Below are 21,088 nucleotides of genomic sequence, written 5' to 3' on the forward strand. Positions count from 1 at the left end.
AACATCTTAGCAAATAACCTCTTGGCAAATAACATCTTGACTTGAATAAAGTCATAATGACTACCAAGACAGATCTCTCCAAAACTAACATACGTGTCACATGTTACTATTTACCCGCAAAGAGATGTTACCGTTCCAAGGTTAATTAAATGCCGTCGAATTTGTAAAATATATTGTACAGAGAATATAAATTCACTCGGGATGATCTCCGTTTCTCTCTTTCTCGTGCAAGCGTGTGACACGTTACTTTCAATCGACTTTCAAATTTACGATTATACCGACGGGGACACACCGACGCACCAGTATTATTCGCCAGCTTCGAACGACTCTTACGCAACGCGTTAAAGGTCGATAAATCGACACGGTTGTCCCAGGGTCTCGTATTTCTCGGTGGAAACGCGCCGGAGACTTTAACGCCCGGAAAGACGGCTCACCGCGAACGATGCCTCGCTCCACGCCTTCCACCATTTTTCGCGTGTACTTGAAAAGTACAACAATATTATTAGTAACCAAAGTATATTAATGACCAGATTATTTCTTTAAGTATTTATAAATTTTTCAAATAATTTTCTTTCTCTTAAACTTTGCATCAAATAACTGAACGACTAAATGACTAAATGTATCCTAAACGATGTAACCCTAGTACTAAACGATTGCTGAATATTTCATTCGTAATTTTTGCAGATATCGAAAGAAAGACGAGGAGCTGAATAATTATCTGGAAAGAATGGACGAAACCAACCCGCGAAGTTTTTCCATTATCGACACCAGATTCCCCGTCGTCGTTCCTCGGCCGTTGAGAACGAAGCCGAAGAAACACGAAAAGAAATCGAGTGCCGGTTGATAGCTGGAAGGTTAGTAACCACGTACAAGAAACCCGGAAGAGTGCCCTGTAAAAACGACGTCGATCAAAATTATATAATTAACCGATCATAATTCTTTTTAACTCCATACTCTTCGTTTATCATTGTTCCATCTTTTCAAAACCTCATGTGCAAAATATTGTGAAGTCTTTTGAATTTGGGAGACGTCTGACGTTTAGGGTCTTTTGAACTGAGACGTTTTGACTGAAAGCTAATTACTTGAAAAATAGTCTCAGGATATGTTAAGGAAAATTTTGTTAAGGAAAATGTGCAAAATCTTACTTTTCAGAGAACAATTTTAATTTGTCGAGAAACTTTTAGAGAAAGAGAAGGTGGATCTTGTGTTCTGTACAAGAAGAAATCTTCAAGTTTGATCAAATCTCCAATTTTTCAATTGGAAATTTCCCTGACAAAGATGTGCAAAAATTCAATTTCGAAACTGAAACCCTGTTTACCAAAGAAATGGAAAATCTTGTGTTTTGTGAACAAATTTCCAATTTTTGAAGCAAAAATTTCCCTGACAAAAATGTTGTAAAAATTCAATTTTCCAAACTAAAACTTTGCCTGCGAAAAAAATGGAAAATCTTGTGTTTTGTGAACAAGTCTTCGAGTTTGAGCAAATCTCTCAACCGAAAATCCCTTGACAAAGATATGCAAAATCTGACCGAGGAAAATTTCGATTACCACCGCTAAAACCTCTCGAAAGAAAGCGAATCTCTAACCTGTCGATTTTCCGAGTTAAACATCCCAAACGAAAGAGAATCTGAAAACGTCTCGAACAAAGCAGACTTTTGAAAAGCTGCGGACAAGAATCAAAGGACGAGAAGCTCATAAAGCTAGAAAACGTATTTTCTCTTTCGGAACAGATGTCCCTTTTGGACCCCCGTCGAGTGAAAACTCGGACTAGAAGACCTTCGACTCGTATTTTCGGAGGTCAGTAACCAGAAGAGAAGGAAGACACGGCCGAGAAGGAGGGGAAAGACGGAAGAAGCGAGGCCTACGCGCGTGTACGAGTACGGGATGGAAGGCGAGTCCGTGCCCGTGAGCCGAGAAAAACAGAGGGAAAGAGAACGCGAGTGTCAGTGAAACAAAAAAAGAAAAGAAGAGAAAAAGAAACGAAGAAGCTCTACGTTGGATGAAGAAAGGAATCTAGAAAGGGAGAACGGGAAGGTATAGTACCGGGTTTTCTCGTTTTCGTTTGAGATTTGGCTAATGGGGGCCATAGAGACCCCATCGTTAACTCGGGACATTTCACCCTTTGAACCTTTCGGAACCTTTGTTTACTACTCAATTTCTCCTGCTCAATTTTTCCTACTCAATTTTTTTTATTCTTCAAATCTTTGTATTTTTTGCAACTTTATTTTAGATCGGACTTGATCAAAGTCATTGTACGGATAAATTTTACTATTAATTCACCTTTTATTTATTGATTTTTTTACTTTATTTTCAATCGAAAAATGTACATAAATAAAGTAAATGTACAATGTCTTTGGAGACCATTTTATTTTGAAACGCGAAATGAGATTGAAAGGTACCTGAGAGTCCATTTCTGACTTCCCAAAGAAGGTAGAAAAACAAAAGCTCTCAGGTTTCTCGACAATTGCCTGAATAGTAAAGGGGACAAAAATGGTCTTGGGTCAGGCCCTCAGGTACAGAAGTATTGTCCGATAGCAATTGAAGCTATTTACAGTTTATTGCGGTGGTTTTAAAAATGCCTCTTGTGGAATGTCCGACAATTTTTCTTCTTTAAAATTTTGAAATAGCGGAGTAAATAAAAAGACGATACATACAGAATTTGTGGATTTGAAATTCGTAACAAGAGTAGAAATGAACGATTCTTGTATCGGATTAGTATTTGACAGTATAAAGAACAATGGGTATAAAATGTCCCGATCCGCGGAGCGATCCATCAAAGCGCGATATCGAATGTTCTCTGTGCATAGAAAGAAAACTGATTTGTCGAAACACATAGATGTCCAGCAGCATAGACACAAAGTCGTGTTGTGTGTATAGAGAACTGAAGCCGAGCGGAGGAGAGTGGGGGCGAGGTACCGTTGGTTCTGTCGATGGGGAATACTGAACCGACGCGACCGAACGAAACGTACCGACCGGCTGCACCGTCCGTCGTCTTGCACGGGAATCCGAAGGAAGAAAGGAAGAGAACGAGGAAAGGATCGTGCAAAAGGAAGAAAGAATCATCGTCGTCATTGGTCGCGGCAAAGAACAGACGAAGAAGAGGTTGAACCTCGAGGAGGACCGATTCTTCTCCGGGGCTTGAAAGAGGAAGAAACAAACAGAGAGAAAGGAAGAGGGAGAGAAAAAGAGAGAGAGAGGTGGAGTCGAGAACACACCGCATCGAAGCGGTGGTGCCTTCCTCTTCTTCGTCTTCTTCTTCGTCTTCTTCTTCTTCTTCTTCTTCTGGTGCTGCTGTTGCCTTTCCTCGCCGCCCTTCACCGCCAGTTCTCCCAGGCGACGGCACACGGACAACGCCACGATAACGTGGGTTACGTTAGTGCGTACACGCGACCACCACACACTGTTCGTACACACAAGAAGAGACACCTAGACTCACCTTAGCCGGCTTTACTCGTCAGTTCGAACCACGCGGCTTCGCACGGTGTACACGACCGTACGTCAAGGACGAGGGCAGTCCTCTTCGCCAAAGAGCGAGGAGAACTCCTTCCGCGCGTGATCGAGTCGGTTCTCTTCTCTGTATGTCCTTCTTTGCACGACGAATCTGCGGGAAAAACGGTGCGGAACACGGTTAAAACGTACACCGGGAAAAACACGATCCAGCGCTGTTGTTTTCTTTCTGTTGGACTATTTTTTTCACGCAGCCACCAACACCAGTGACACACGCGGGAACAGTTTCTCACGTTTGGAAGTTCATCTTTGACGGCCGAACAGATGAGACCGCGACAGGATATCTAGTCAGGGACGATAGTGATCGATGATGGACCGCGTCGCGGGATATGTCAGTGACTTTGAATCGTGAACTTTGACGGATTTTGTCGTGGGGTTAGTGTACAGGAGTCGCCGGTTTCCAGCGAAACTAAGGTGAGTGAAGTTTTATTTCTTTATATTTCTTTTGTTCAGTGCTGACGGAATTGTTTATGTAAACCTTGTCATTTCTGGTGAGTTATATTGTCGCAAAAATACCTGGAGAACGTCGGATTAACTTCTGTTCGAGTATAATTAATTCAACCTCAGATATTTCAACGTTTGAACTTTATTCGAGTAACTTCAATTCCTTTCTTTATTCAGCATTCTTCAATCTTTATTCCTTATTAGAACTAATGAGCTCAGTTCAAATTTCGATCTCAAGTTTCCACCACTCGAATTGTATTAAAATTTAAAATTTAATTTAAAATAATTCAACTATGAATTTTCTAAATTCCATAAAAGAAAAGGGTGCATTTGTCATAGATTGCACATCGAATGAGTTACTCGATTTTCTTTGAAGCTACCTACAGTCTACCAACTACGTTCTTAATGATAAGTGCTTCATTTATTGCCAATTACAAAGCTATTAAAAAAACTGTGTATCCGCGAACGTATTTAAAACGAAAGGGATGATAATTTCTGAAGTGCCTTTTTAACCCATATGAGATTACACGAGGAAATATTAACCGAGGTAAACGTTAAGCTACATCTGTTAGTTTTGTTTCGATGTAAAGAGTTAACGAGTTATCTCACGGCGCATAATTATTCAAAACAATTACAGAAAACCACAGAACTTATTATTTTAGAAAGAAGTACACGTTCAGAATTTCTCTAGTCCGTGCTTAACTGTGTGAACATAAATTAAAATCGCATTACGATATAACCCCATTAAAATCAAGAATTAGGAGTGCATAGTTGAATCTCTTTACTGCGTTTTATTCCATTTTTCGATTAAAAGCTTGTTTGTATAATTTCAACATTTCTCTCTTATTTCTTACGGTTGCAGGTTAATTTTTAAAGTAATATGGTTTCTTATAATTTCTTATAATTTTTGTTTAAAATTTTTAAAATGATTGGAGATTTGGGTTCAAAATTTGAACAAAATCGAAGAGTTGACGATTTCGTTAACAAAATTTCTATTATATCACTCGTACTGAAAACAAATTGACAAATAAATTGACAACGAAACCGTGAATATCCGAATAACCATCCGATAGTTTCAAAAGAACGCAGTATATTTTCTGGAGAGTTCCGTAAAACACGCGGTGACCTGACATAGTTTCGATAGTAAACGGCGCAAAATTGTTACGTGGAAAGTTCGATTGAAGAATTTCGATGACGACGAGTCTATTCGACGATTATTTTCGGAATCGAACATTTTAACGACAAAAACAAAATCGACCGCCCTGAACTTGGATAAACGCAAAGTAAATTCCGTGCGCGATTGCCAACCTCGAGAAATGCAACGATGTTGTTTCAAACACTCGACATACCCTTTTGGTGAACGAGTTACGTCACAGGAAAGAAGACTTCGAATACAGAAAGTGTTTCTTCACGCTCGATTCTTCCAGACGCTTGTCCCTAACGGTACCGGGACCAAACTTTAAGGTTTGAAAAACGAGAACGGTGAAAAGGGCCTCCAGAATACTCCAGAATGATCGCGAATACATTTGTCCATTGCCATATTTTTATTCGTTTACTTATCGTTTGCTATTCTTCTGACTCGTTAAACGTCCGCATTAAAGATGGCGGCTTAACCAATCTTGGATTGTAAATTTAATCTGAGGTTTCTCTTTCTCGTTCTTCAAATTTTATATCGTTTATCTCTTGAGTAAAAGAGATTCAAGACTAATTTGTTAACTAATTTTTTAAGGGATTATTCAGGGATAAAAATAAATGAGATTGTTCAAGGATTATGTTGTTATAATGTGTAAAGCCTACTTCGTCAGTTATGGAAGTAATTATAATTTTATCTATTTCATTAATATTATCTTATTCCACAAGTAGAACACATCTTATTATAACAACTACAATATTACTATATTTATGCTATTATAAATACTTATCTAGTATCCATAATTGAAAATATGTCCACACATTATGATACGTCCTGTACAGTTATGTAAATTATATTATTACCAATGAGTCTACATATAGAACCCCGCTTTTAATATCGCAATTAATTAAGAATGGCAGTCTAGTCGAGCAGTTTAATTTATAGTTTAATATATAAAAATTTAATATTATAGACGTTCAGCTACATCTTAAAAGTATTACAACCGAATAGTAATACAATTAAAAATACGTTGCTTAGCGAAATGTTGGATTGACTTCTTTCACTTAACAGGTCAGAGCGAATTGCCTCGATACAGATCCACGTGCCAAAAACGTAAATTAAGAAGCAATTCGAGATCGCGAGTTCATTATCGGCTTGTTGATAAACGATCGGTCATCTTGAGAAGGTAAACAGCAAATTGACCGAAACACCGTTAAACGCCCGTATTTCCTAATATGACATAACGGTGCATAGCGTTGATCCACCTTTCGATCCTTAAAAAAATTTTTCTGAAGTGCTTTGGGAGTTTTGCAGTTTTGAGGGTGGGAGATTTTGGGAACTCTGGAAGTTTGGGATTTTAGGAACTTTGGAAGTTTGGAATTTTAGGAACTTTGGGATTTTAGGAACTTTGGAAGTTTGGGACTTCGAGTTTGTAATTTTGGAAATTTGAGACTTCGGGTTTGGACTTTGGGAGCTGGAGATTTGGAGATTTTAGAATTTTGGGATCTTGGGATTTTAAGATTTGTTTTGGGGTCTTGTAATGTGCAGAGTGTAGAATTTTGGGGTTTTGGAATTTTAAGACCTTGTAATTTTGATTTGTCGAATTTTTCAAATTTAGAACTTTGGGAGTTTGGAATTTTAGGAGCTTGGAATTTGTAGATTTTACAATCTTGAGATCTTGGAATCTTAAGACCATCGAATTTTGAGGTTTTGGAATTTTAAAATTTTAAATTTAAAAATTTTGTACTTCACAATTTCATAGTTGTGGAATTTAACAATACTTTGGTATTTTGGAGCTATCGAAATATTGGACGTTCAAAATCTAGGACCTTCAAAATCACAATTTAAAGGCTTTAGAATTCTCTAAACTTCAAAATCACAGTATTCCACAATTTTCAGAATATGAGACCTCCTCAAGAATTTTAGTACCTCAAAACTTATTATTTCTATCCAAAACCTTAAATTAAAACCTCAAACTCTAACAGAAACTCTCCACCATGTCACGACTAAAAATTAGTAAATGTCAAACCTTCCACCACAAAACACTACCATTCAATTCATTATAAATTCACTGTGCGAATACATAAAAAAAAACCTTCCATAACAGTCACAACCGTTACTCGTCAAAGAGACTTTACATCCACGCTATATCATTCGTAGACTCTACGAATGCCCTGGGTACATAAAAATTTCTGTATTTCACCCTCTATCTCTCCATTACTGGACAAATTTCAAAATGGCGATAATAGCGAAGAATCGAACAGATTGGTGTTGACTCGAATTCCATTTTACCAGTCATCCGTCACGATGAAGCGCAAACGACGCGTAGAGAATCGATTGGTGCGGCGCGTTACAGGATAAATGGTTTTCGATTTTGAGAATGGCACGCCGTGGGAGAGGATAATGACGCTTGCAGGTGCCTACTAATGTGACATAACGGTATCCGCAGACCGCGGTTCTCGTAGCCGCGGTCATTGCAAACTCGCCTGTGTATGTAATCATTTTCGAGGTGGGGGACGGGGGCGTTCGATTTATTGGAACGGTCGTTGCACTTTTCAAACGGGCCACTTCGTCGATGGGGTCGACTCGCTGTTGGTCGAAAGACGCGCGATCGAAGAAGATGAAAATCGAGGTGACTGAACCGTTTTCCTTTCCCCCGGAACCAAATGACCCGAGTCCTCTGTTCAACGACTTTTACGCTGCCTCGGCGCCCTTAATTCACCTGTCTGCGATTATTTTTCATTTCGTTCCATTTCTTTTACGTCTTGCAATTTTATTTCACAAAATTCTTTACTATATAATTTTTTTAAATATTCACACTGTTATAATTAATAACCTTCTGGGGGTGAGGTGATCATTAGGCTTAATACAAAAAATTATATTATTAATACGTACATGAAATTAGTATTTTTTAATTAATTCAATATTCATAATAGAAAAATAATATTGAAAAAATTCATTACAATTTTTAGCTAAGTTTTCAGAATTGTCTGCTAGAATTTGTGCAGAGAGGTTTTATTAATCAACAATATTGTAATAGACATGTATCAATATACTCAGAATACATCAATAATCAAAATACATCAATGCTCAGAATACATCAATACTCAGAATACATCAATACTCAGAATACATCAATATTCAGAATACATCAATACTTAAAATACATCAATACTCAGAATACATCAATACTCTGAATACATCAATACTCAAAATACATCAATACTCAGAATACATCAATACTCAGAATACATCAATACTCAGAATACATCAATACTCAAAATACATCAATACTCTGAATACATCAATACTCAAAATACATCAATACTCAGAATACATCAATACTCAAAATACATCAATACTCAGAATACATCAATACTCAGAATACATCAATACTCAGAATACATCAATACTCAGAATACATCAATGCTCAGAATACTTCTCAGTACACAAATGATGAAGGAACGTTTTACCCACTGAAATTTTGATTTGAACCGTTTTGGTTATCGGAGAAAAAGTCGAGAAAATAGCGTGACGGCGAAACGTGTCAAAGCGTGATAATTAATAAGAAGAGAGGTAGAGCGCGTGAAACAGGACACCGAGTATATACCGGACGGTCATCGTTACGGTAGCGCGTAATACTTTACGGTTCGGCGTATGTATTATCACGGAATCGCAGGACAAGCGCAATTTTTGCATGGAAAATGGCGGTACGGTACTTTCAGCCTCGCCGCTCGCCCGCGGCGAACGAATCTAGGCTAGGCCTACGAACGACACGGTCATCGACCACCCTTCGTTTCTTTTTTCTTTCTTTCTTTATTTTATTTAAAGACGGAGAAAGCGACACCGACTCTATCTGCTAATTGTACGATCAAAATCACCCTTTTTCTTTTTACCTCCCTGTTATGCAAGAAATTTTTCGATGAACAAGGTTATTACGATTGTCTAATTATTATTGAATAATTGTACGATTGTACATCATTTATATCTTGAAGGGTGAAATTTTGAAAAATATTTGAAGGAGGTTTCGAATGAAATTTTTGTTAACTCTTGCGTGGGGTGAATCGACCTCCATTTGCTAATATTATAGTGACCATGAAAAGTGCTATTATAAGAAGAGATTATAAGATTATGATTACTGTACTTCATTTTAAGTTGTACGATTTACAGAACTATAATTTTAAAACCTTAAAAACTTTGAAAATTTCAGATAATTTTTTTACCTGAAAAAAATGTCAAAATTTTGTTTCATCAAAAAAGTATCAAACTGTTTTTGGATAATAAATACTCTTCATACTAAAGCAATGGTCTTATAAATTATTTTCACCCCTTAAAAATGAATTTGCACCCCTTTAGCAAGGACCTCGATTTGACGCAGTGTCGCGCAGTTACGTGACGACCTTTGTATGCACAAGCGTACAATTATCCGTCGTGTCGTTATCGAACGGCCAGCTTATCGCGATTATCCGCGTCATTATTTTTATCGTTCGTTGTTATTATCGCGAAGGCGCGTAGGACCGGTTAAAAGTGAGGTCCGCGAGTCCTTGTGGATGCGGCCCGCTATAAACGCCATTATACTCGCTTCCTCATTCTCACTTGCCCTGTTCCCCGCCAAGTATTCGCCGCGATAAAGTTCGCCGTGGCGTAAATCTTTCGTAAAAATATCGTAAAATTCCTCCGGTTCCGAGGATTCCAAGGTCAACCAGCGACGAATAAACACGTTTCGTACACACGGGGAAACGCCATTAACGCGAAACATTTTATCGTTTATTTTTTTCACCTCGGAGATTGGCCAGAACAGACAGATACGAACCGGGGCTTCGAAAGGAGAAATTATCGTAACTCTCTTGGTGATTGGTGCTCGGGCTTTCTTTCAATAGGGACGTGCTTGACAATTTTTAGCTTCCGTATCTACAAATTTTCAAATTTCTTATCTCACATTGTTAGAGTTTTAGAGATTCAAGTTCTTACATTTCCTGACTTTGTAATCTTCTCATTGTCACCTATATTTCTAAATTTCTAGGTGAAAAAGTCCTTAACTTATATCCTTAAATCGTCAAATTCAAAATCTCCCAAATTTCCAGGTCCCAAACTCTCCAATATCCAAACCACATCCCAAAGTCCTCAATATGCTCTGAAATTCTTACATCGTCAACTTCCCATCTCCCCAAATTTGTAAGTCCACAAATACCTACATTCCTAAAGTCCTAAGTCCATGTAAACACATTATAAATTCCTATGTGACGAAATCTAACTTGCAATTTTACCATCTTTGCCAGAACTCAAATAAGTTGTAACGAACCACTTACAACCCCATATCTGACACTTTCTTCTTAATCACAAAATACAAAAATATCAAGTAGTCAAGTATCAATCAACAATCATTGAAAATCGTATAAAAAAATCCTCCAAACATGAATGAAAAAAATGATGAACCGATCTTAATAACTGTATACCAAAGTATTTAAGACCCCAACAATTTTTCTTCGCCGTAATGTTAATAGCCGAAGGGATAAAAATGAAACCCACCGTGTATAACAGAAATCAGTGAAGTCGATGATCGAAGGTAAAGGAGCAAAGTATGACGAGAAACGACGAGACGAGATGAGGAGAGGAGAGTAGAGGAGACACGTAGTAGTAGAGGCAAACGTACCGGGTGTCCGTATCGCGCAGAAGCACGACGACCGGTGGCAACAGAGAGAGGAGGAAGAAGTAGTCGAGGTTGCACGTATATAGGAGGCTCGCGAGCCGAGCACCAGGAGTCAATGACCGTTCTACATTGACGCGTTGCGCCGGCCCGAGTGCCGGCTGAGTTGAGTAAAGTCACGGCCAGCCATCAGCCGTGAGATTCCCTCCCTTCGCTATATAGCCTTGCTCTACCTGTCGACAGACTCGAACTAACATAGAGTTCGATCAACGCGCCATTTTCTTTTTCGACGATTCTTCTTGTCGATCAAATTATTTTGTGACACGTTCGTATTATTATCTTCTTTGCACTTTGGATTCTTTTTGCCAGTGCCTTCTTTGCCTTCTTTCTTCTTCCTCGTACTTTGATAGTCAAACTGGGCGATAAAATTCATTGGTGGATTTCTATATATTTGTTTATTGGCAATTTCTTCCTTATACTGCCATCTTCTTTATTGTTACCTTGTTCCTCACAAAGGCCTTCTTTCTAACACTGGCAATGTCTTTTTCTTCACACTGCCAATTCTCCCTCCTAATACCTTTTACGTTACACTACCAATACCTTCTTCCTCACACTGTACATGACTTCTTTCTCATACTGTCAATACCTTTTTCTTCACATTGCTAATTCTCCTTCCTAACATTGTCAATACCTTCCTAACACTACTACTATCTCCTTCTACTCGCTGCCAATACCTTGCATCTCACACTGTCAATACCTTCTTCCTCACACTGCCAATACCTTCTTCCTCACACTGTCAAGATCTTCCTCATGTTGTCAATACCTTCTTCCTCCACATAATCAACATCTTCCTCCTCGTATTCGTCTTCTTCCTTCTCGCACTGTCCTTGTTTTCTTTCTCTCGGTGCTGTCAATGTTTCTCCCTGTATATCGAGTTCAACGAATAAATAAATGTTCTTCATTGTTATGCTCTGAATCGGTCGCGAAATTATGCACGGCGAACGTCGGAGGTTACGTTTTGTAAGGAAGATAAAAAGAAGGAGAAGAAGGGTTGCGTGATCTTGTGGCGGCAGCTGATGGATAAAATCGAAGGAGGGTAGCAAAGCAGGAAGTTGGCGAAATAGGAAGGGGCGCGAGCAGCGCTCGAATATGAGCAACTATCGGGAAGTTTGTACAAATGACTTGGTGTTTGTCAGATTTACATAAGCATTTACAGCTTTTACTATAAAAGTAAAAATGATTATTTTAAATAATGTGAAATGATTATTTCTGTCTACAAAAATATACTTGATGAAAAGCTTGTTTCATAAATGTTTGAAAAATTTTATTGGAATTTGTGATGAGAAGTTTCGTCAATAATTTGTAGAGGTTGTTTTTGTGTTCCAATTGCAAACACTTAATTAGAACGTCGATTATTATTTTTAAGAAGAATATCGATATTTTAAGCGTTCGACGACACAATTTTCTCCGGTTTCCTGGATCACTTTTTCCGGGTCGCCTACAGTTGACGAGGTACATAATTACGTATCGAGGATAAATTTAGTGTGTTCGAACCTGTGCTTATCCTTTATACTCTCACCACGGTAATAAACGCGTTTTACTATCTAACCGATAGAGGTACACTTACCTAGAAAAGATACATCGAACAATTTCCATTTTCTCAAGTACTCGCGAACGACTTTGAACAAGCAGTCAAGATTTGCTATTCAAAACTTGTTTCGATTCTTCGTTCGTCTTTCTGATGACTCTCTTTCTTCGTAACACTCGACTTCCGTAAACTTGCATGACTATTATATTTTAAAGAAATTTGGTTCCGCTTTGAATCATTTATATTCTTAGATGTACAGATTCTTACATTTGTAGATTATTTTATATTTTTAAATATGTATGTTTTTTATATCTAGGTGTCCCAAAGTCTTTAGATCTCTGCATTTTTAGATACTTGGGGAGATCTGGGGATTTCTCAAGTTTCTTTATGTTTTTACATTTCTACGGTTCTAGATCCCTACGTCCCTAGATCTTTAGGTTTTTAAATTTCAAGGTTATTAGATCTCTACGTTTTTGGATTTCTATGTTTCGAGATCTCTACATTTTTAAATCTTTACGTCTCTACATTTCTATGAATCTAGATCTCCACGTTTCTAGAGCTCCACGTTCCTAGGTCTTCACGTCCCTAGTTCTCCACGTTCTTAGATCACCACGTCCCTAGATCTCCACGCTCCTAGATCTCCACGTTCCTAGATCTCCACGTTGCTAGATCTTCACGTTTCTAGATTTTCACGTTCCTAGATCTCCACGTTTTTAGATTACCACGTCCCTAGATCTCCACGCTCCTAAATCTCTACGTTCCTAAATCTCCATGTTCCTAGATCTCCACGTTTTTAGATTACCACGTCCCTAGATCTCCACGCTCCTAGATCTCTACGTTCCTAAATCTCCATGTTCCTAGATCTCCACGTTTTTAGATCACCACGTTCCTAGATCTCCACGTCCCTACATCTCCACGTTCCTTGGTCACCACGTTCCTAGATCTCCACGTTCCTAAATCTCCACGTTCCTAGATCTCCAAGTTCTTAGATCACCACGTTTTTAGATCTCTACGTTCCTAGATCTCTACGCCCCTAGATTAATACGTTCCCTGATTACTACGTGCCTAGAATCTCTACGTCCCCAAATTCCTATGTTCCTGTGATTCGACGTTTCTGGATACCTACATCTCTAGACCTCTACATCTCCCGATCCCTATATTCGTGAAATATATCCTCAATTATTTACGTCCCTAGATCTCTACATTCTTAAATACCTACGTACCCAGATCTCTACGTCCCTAAATTCCTACGTACCTAGACCTCTACCTCCCTAGATCCCTACATCTCCAAATAACCAGATGTCTATATCTCTAACTCCCAAAATTCCTAAATTGCTAAACGTCTATTTTCTAAAATAAACGACCCTCGTCAACAAACCTCAATTTCGTAAAATATAAATGAGTGATATATACAAGTGAAATTTGGAGAAATCATTAAATCACACGGATCGATTTTTTAGTTAGAGTAAAGATCGTTTGTGTAACACCTGATTGGCGATATATAGTTAAATCGGTAATACGAGGTATAAAGTGAACGAGCGTGGTCGTTCGTTATATAAGGTGAAAGGGCGACTGGCATTGACATTGAAGTTCGTGCTATTCAATGCGGAAACGGACAAACTCCGTTATTTAATCTCTTTCACAACGATTACGAGGGAACGCTTTATCGGCCGGAGGTATCGACCGGAAGCGCAAACGCGCGTTACGTGTTCCGTCGAACGAACCCGACTAGAATTCTCTCTTAGCGTATCGCGATTATATCCTTTCTCTTCGTGTGCTACGGAACATTATTTTCTGCCTTTATTTTTATTTGCGGAGGAAAAGGTATCTTGAAGGTTGTTCTCGAGATCGCTTCATTCGTTCCGGCGAAAGATTTCTTGAAAGAAAAGTTTAATAACGATGTGAAACTTTGTAAGCCCATTGTATTCTAGGTTTAAGGTAACCTTATTTAGGGTGAATCGAATTTATTAGTTTTTCTTGTTAAGATTGCAAATTGTATCGGAATATCGTTGTTGACCCACCGACCTAATAGTCGCCAGTTTTTGTGCACCGTGGAAAACGAAGGGGTTGAAGAGCAGAAGCTCGAACGAGATATAGGAGATACCTGACCTGCCTTACGCCACGCAGCTCGAGCACAATACCCGAATAACCAACGCTCTTATCTGGCTACGACAATTTCTCCAACCACGTATACTCGCACAGTATTCACCTGTTACGTGGGGACCTCTTATCAGTCTCGTCTCTCAAATCCGGAAACGAATAATTCCACGTGTTTCTCTTTCTCTTCATTTTGCAACAGCATTGCTATGCTATCGCTATTGTTACTACCCTTCAATTTCACTTTTCACCGTTCTAAATTTACAGGTATAACACATTTTTATATTCACAACAATTTTTATGAATTTTTCGTTAATACAATTTTTATGAATATACTTCTTTGCACAATATTAATTTAATATTAATTTCTAGGATAATTTTATTTGTATTGTAACAAATTCTGTATTTTCTTTTCTAGATTTTGTGCAGTACAATTATTCAATTTATAGTTTGATAATTTTTGGTAAATTTGTGTACCTATATTGATCACATATGTACTTGTTTCATATGTACCTGTTACATACATGTTACATGTAATTTTACAATAATGTAATGTGTAAATACCATGTACTCATTATGCACGTATTCTGTATGTAGATTTTGATGTACATGTGGTACGTAATTTTACAGTATGTGTACATGACATACACATATGTTGTCATATGTACATTGCACGTAATTTTACAATATGTGTACATGACATATGTATGCATATGTTGTCATATGTACATTGCACATAATTTTACAATATGTGTACATGACATATGTATGCATATGTTGTCATATCTAAATTACATATTATTTTACAATATGTGTACATGACATACACATATGTTGTCATATGCATATTGCACATAATTTTACAATATGTGTACATGACATGTGTACACATATGTTGTCATATGTACATTGTACGTAATTTTACAAAATGTGTACATCACATACATATGTTCTCATATGCACATTGCACGTAATTTTACAATATGTGTACATAACATATATGTTGTCATGTGTGTAGTGTACGTAGCTGTACAATAATATGTGTACATAACATATAAGTTATCATGTGCATATTTTGTATGTACATATTTCTCATACGTTGTTAACACATATTCATATATGTAGGTATCATATGTAGCTGTATTAAAAATTTTGCAATTTAGTTATTAATGATTTAAAATAAGTAAAGTATAACTACATAAAAAAAAATCATTTCTAAAAAGGTCAAGTTTAATTCCTTCACACAAATAACATAAATACACAAGTTATTAACATATATAAAATAAAATCATATATCTCCTTATATATTCAAAATTAATAAAATAGTACAAATTGAGAGTAACAAGTAAATAGGTTAATACCAGAATAATCGTTTCTGAAATGTGCAAATGTTTCGCCTGAAACTCTCGAGTTTGCATACATAGAAGAAGAAAAAGAAGAAGAACTCGTTTCTTCGGGGCACGAGCGTTCTTCGTCGCGTAGTTTTGCTCCCGCGAAATGGGTTACGTGGACAAAGGAGAGGAGAACCGATGCCGAGGAATGCAGAGGGGAAATTTTTCGAAACGGTGCTAGCCTTCTTTTCCGGTTCGCAAAGCGCAAACTGATCGCTCGTTCGTTTGCTTTTTGCCAAGGTTAAATCTTAAAATAAAACACGCGCACGAATATTTCCCTGGTGTTCTCGAATTTAACTCTATCGGAAGAAATACGGGCGAACCTGTGTTTTCGCAGCAAGGACACCGATATGCACTCCATTTTGTAATAGAACTCGTGCGGGTCCCGTTGCAATTTCTGTTATTACAAAATGGGTTGCGTGCCACGGTGGACTTACTGTTCATTGAACTGGAAGAAAAATTCGAATCTTTCGAAATTAAAATCATGCGTTTTTGGAAAATCGGCTGATTCAAATCGCATAAAATATCTTTCATTTTTATACGAATTTTATTCCTGTAATTTTATACAAATTTTATTCCTGTAATTTTATTTTAGCATTCAACATTTAGTTCTACATTTTTAATCTTTCACATTGCAAAATTTATAAAACATGATATTTGACCCTGTATACATTTTTACTTCAAAAATCGAATTCGATATAATTTCAATATTGAAAATACTTCAGAATGAGTTTATTAAAAATTTCTCTGTCAACTTCGATTTTTTAACTAAAAATTTGTGCAGAGTCAAATATCATGATTTCAATAGAAAATTTTATCCGACTATGTGAAAATTTCAATTGATCCAAGAAATCGAGTAATTAGGTTATTAGTGAATGAACATTCATTGGCACGATTGAAAGGTCTAAATTTTTAAATATAATTTTCCCATGAAAAAAATAAAAAATTTCCATAATAGTAATATGAAATAACCATCGTTTCTCTGATTTCTTTGATCGAAAATCGAACGGAAACGATCGTAAAGGAAGTCGAGACGAACTCGAAGTGTGCTATTACAAAATGGGTTATGCAGCGCGCGAAGAGAGTCAAGTTCAATAACCGACGAGAATGGAAACCTGCGACCTAGTACAAATTCATTTCACTCGTGCTCGTAAAAATCTCGACGATTTCATTCTTCGCTCTAACAATTTTCTGACTGATCCATCTAACGATGGAAAAAAAGTTCTAGTTAAAAATATTCTTAATTAAAATTGAAAATTCGAAACGATTCTATTTCAGACTTTTTTTCATGATTGAAGAAACACGTTGAATTGTTCATAGGACAAATTGATTTTTAATTAGTTGTGAAGTGAAAAGTTTATTGTAAATTTTATTGTGTGATCTTTTAAATATTTTTGAATTTAGAAGAAAATATGTACATTAATATACATGAGACTTTTTTAAAATATTCTTTGAGATACAGACTTTTTTTGAATATTTAAAATTTAAACTTCAAATGATTTTTAATTATATTAGCAAAAAGTGGTGAATAAAAATTAAGCTATCACTTTTTTGAAAAATATTGAAAATTGCATAAATTTGCTCCTGTGATTATTGAATCGCATTAAACTTCAAATACGATAAATTTGATTTATATTTCATCTACGATGCAATTATAAGTTTGATGCTAATCGTAATTTGCACAATCAAGATCCTTCAAAACCAAACTATAACTACATTTCAATTTTGCCTCAATATTGCAATAATAATTCTAATGCAACTGCTAAAAAAATCACAGATTAGGTTAATTAACACATTCAGACCTGACCCATCTGTGGATCATGTGGGTCATGTAGGAGTCTGTCTCGTATGTCGAAATGACCCACAGGTGGGTCACTATAATATGAATCATAAAAGAGTCAAACTAAGTGACAGAATCCATCGGTGGGTGACTTTGACAGACCCATATCATTTTTATCATATTTTCTATAAAATGTACTGTTAATAATAATTCTTAATTTCGAAATGAGCGTGTATTATAGTGTTAAAGACAAGAGGTTATAAAAACGTAGTATCGATAAAATTACAGACGAAAATTAAGCTAGCAATTTAAACGTGTCAAATTAACGAAACGTGAAACTTGAACGCGTCAAATTAATACTAAGCCCTTAATTTGAAATAGAAACTAATTTGAGAAATAAACAAACATCGCAATGAAAATCAAATTTGAAAATTAAAAATTGTCTAATATACAATAGAAAACTTGCAAACCAGTCATAACCGATTTGGTGCTTCCGTAAAGACCCATAAACCGGCAAAAAGTCAAAAGACAAAAGCATCGTAAACGTAAAAGGTTCAGCAAAGAGAATGGCGTGTAAGAATGTGAAATGAGGTAACGGATAGAAGTGGACAGAAATCGGTAGGTTGACGGTCGATTTCTTCGGAAGGATACCGGTGCGCCGGCTCTCGAAGTGTGCTATTACAAAATGGGTTATGCAGCTCGCAAAGAGAGTCGGGTTCAACAACCGACGAGAACGGTGAACCGAGGCAACGCGCAGGCCGGTAGCGAAAATGATATAGCGGTCGTCCGTGACTCCACGGCGTGTACGTAGAGGAGGTGGAGGAGGTCCATCGTCGAAGAGAAGCGATATCGCGAACGGAAAGAGATGGAAGACCGGCGAACCAGCCGGTCGACCTCCACCACTGCCGTAGTCTGCCGATCACGTGTCCCCATTGAAAGCGGCTGGCCACGTACGGTCTGACGTCGATCGGAACCACTTGGAGAGCGGTGCTCTACCTTCCAGCGCCACGCGTTGCAAACATCGGCTGACCACATACGATCCGTTTCCACTTGTACTTTTGCCTTAACGATACCGTTCTAACCCTTTCCACTCCGAAAGTTTATTTTGTCATTCAAAACCTCGGAAAGGACAACGGAGTGCAAAGGGCTAAGATGGACCAATACATAGCAGTCCAGGTTCATAGAACTATTGTAGGACATCAATTGATTGAATACTATTTCAAGAACTTCGTTCACGAGCAACCTATTTTCTGGATAACATTGATTTGCTTCGATAATCAAATTTTTAACGATTTTCACAGGGAGACAATGTCATTCACGATTTTCACAGGGAGACAATGTCATTCACGATTTTCACAGAGAGACAATGTCATTTATTTATGTATTAGTAGTATTCCCAATCGCGCACGGTTGAATTGTGGACACTATGTATTGTGTTGATATATTTGATGTATATTGCAGGAATTTGGGGATTTTAGATCTGAGGAATATGGAAATATTAAAATTTGGAAATTTGAGGAGATATGGATTTGCGAATATGAGGACTTAGAAATTTTACAATTTGCAAATTTGGGAATTTGGGAAGCATAGTGCTGGAGAATTTTAAGTTTTAAAAATTTGAGAGTTTGGAAGTTGGAGAATTTGGAAGTTTGAGAATTTGGAAATTTGCGAATTTGGACATTTCAGAATTTGGAAATTTGAGAGTTTGGAAATTTGAGAGTTTGGAAATTTGAGAGTTTCGAAATTTGAGAGTTTGGAAACTTGAGAGTTTGGAAATTTGAGAGTTTGGAAATATGAGAGTTTGGAAGTTGGAGAATTTGGAAATTTGAGAATTTGGAAGTTTGAGAATTTGGAAATTTGAGAAATTGGAAATTTGCGAATTTGGACATTTCAGAATTTGGAAATTTGAGAGTTTGGAAATTTGAGAATTTGGAAGTTGGAGAATTTGGAAATTTGAGAAATTGAAAATTTGAGAATTTGGAAATTTGAGAAATTGAAAATTTGAGAATTTGGAAATTTGAGAACTTGGAAATTTGAGAAATTGGAAATTTGAGAACTTGGAAATTTGAGAAATTGAAAATTTGAGAATTTGGAAATTTGAGAACTTGGAAATTTGAGAACTTGGAAATTTGAGAATTTGGAAATTTGAGAACTTGGAAATTTGAGAAATTGGAAATTTGAGAACTTGGAAATTTGAGAATTTGGAAATTTGAGAAATTGAAAATTTAAGAATTTGGAAATTTGAGAACTTGGAAATTTGAGAATTTGGAAGTTTGAGAATTTGGAAATTTGAGAATTTGGAAATTTGAGAAATTGGAAATTTGAGAATTTGGAAATTTGAGAAATTGGAAATTTGCAAATTCTAAAGCATAAAACTTCACAAATTTCAAATCAACCGCTTCATACCTTCTCTTCTCCCCTACCATTCGATACCACCTACAAAAATTTGTCCTCTGCACCCCAAAACACTCAATCCTAAAATTTCCCGTGTTATCACATGTCAATTACCAGCCAACGCGCGAATAATTGATAATTTGGTTAATCGAACGAGTTAACACTGAGCAAGTATACCATGTACACTCCGTAAAAGGTAACGTCGACATCCTGTGGCTGTTACGTAATCGAAAGGCGAGAGATGAATCGAGTTGCCAGGTCAGAGACATCGTCCTGGCTGTATTCTCGAGTTCAGGACCTCGAACCACGAGCAATTCGTTGAACCTTGAAGAGTTCATCGAGCGAATGTAACGTTGCGCAGATCGTGATTAACCGATCGATGTGGACGGCCCTGAATTCTACTGATCTTTTCATCTTGACAGGACAACGTTATTTCAAGCGATTGAACTTCTTATCGATGAAGTCACGAACTAATCGTGACGGAACTAGAACTATTTCAATAACTTAACCTTTCAATATTTGAAGTCTTAAACTGCGATCTTCGAATCTTAAGGATATTTGTTTTCTGGGATTAAGTTATATGTAATTTAGGGGAAATGAATTTTTGATATGGCAATAAGATTTGATTAACATTTTTTATGTTATAGTAACAATATTAGATATTGAGACAGCTGTAGATACTGTAGAGATAGTAATTATACAAGGTTGAGTGAATTAGAGTTTTTTAGGAAATATAGTAAGTGGCGATATAATGCGTGGTCATATAACGTAGCGAAACCTAGTGTGATATATTTAGAAATTTAAAATTACAAATACGTAGAAGTTCCAATGTAAGGAAATGCAATGCAAGGAATTACATGTAGAGATATAACGCTTGAAATTATAATCCTGGGAAATTATCACGCGTGGAGATACGACGCGTGGAATTAGCAAGACGTAGAAATTGCAATGCTTAGGAATTCAATGCGTGGAATTACAACGCAAAGAAATTACGATGCGTGGGATTTCAAAGCGTGGAAATACAATGCGTGGAATTACGATACGTGGAGATACAACGCGTGGAATTATAACGCCGAAGAATTACGACGCGCGAAAATACAACGCGTGGA

The 21,088-nt window shown here is 37.0% G+C and overlaps 2 protein-coding genes across 5 annotated transcripts in view; one reads left to right on the forward strand and one right to left on the reverse strand.

Moving 5' to 3' along the window:
* LOC100877269 (protein FAM76A) overlaps nt 1–21,088 on the reverse strand; it is an 81,137-nt gene that overhangs the window by 26,847 nt on the left and 33,202 nt on the right. The window lies entirely within an intron of this gene.
* Nucleotides 1,769–21,088, forward strand: part of Blimp-1 (PR domain zinc finger protein 1) — a 48,683-nt gene continuing 29,363 nt past the window's right edge. The window contains exons 1-2 of one of the 3 annotated variants that reach the window (XM_076541988.1): nt 1,769–2,033; nt 2,877–3,920. The gene's annotated coding sequence lies outside the window, so the exon portion shown is untranslated. Of the gene's footprint in view, nt 2,034–2,390; nt 3,921–21,088 lie in introns of those variants that run through there. The other 2 variants (XM_076541990.1, XM_012282354.2) reach the window with 2 other exon arrangements.

The sequence above is a fragment of the Megachile rotundata genome, chromosome 2, assembly GCF_050947335.1.
Source record: "Megachile rotundata isolate GNS110a chromosome 2, iyMegRotu1, whole genome shotgun sequence".
In the NCBI taxonomy this organism is placed as follows: domain Eukaryota; kingdom Metazoa; phylum Arthropoda; class Insecta; order Hymenoptera; family Megachilidae; genus Megachile; species Megachile rotundata.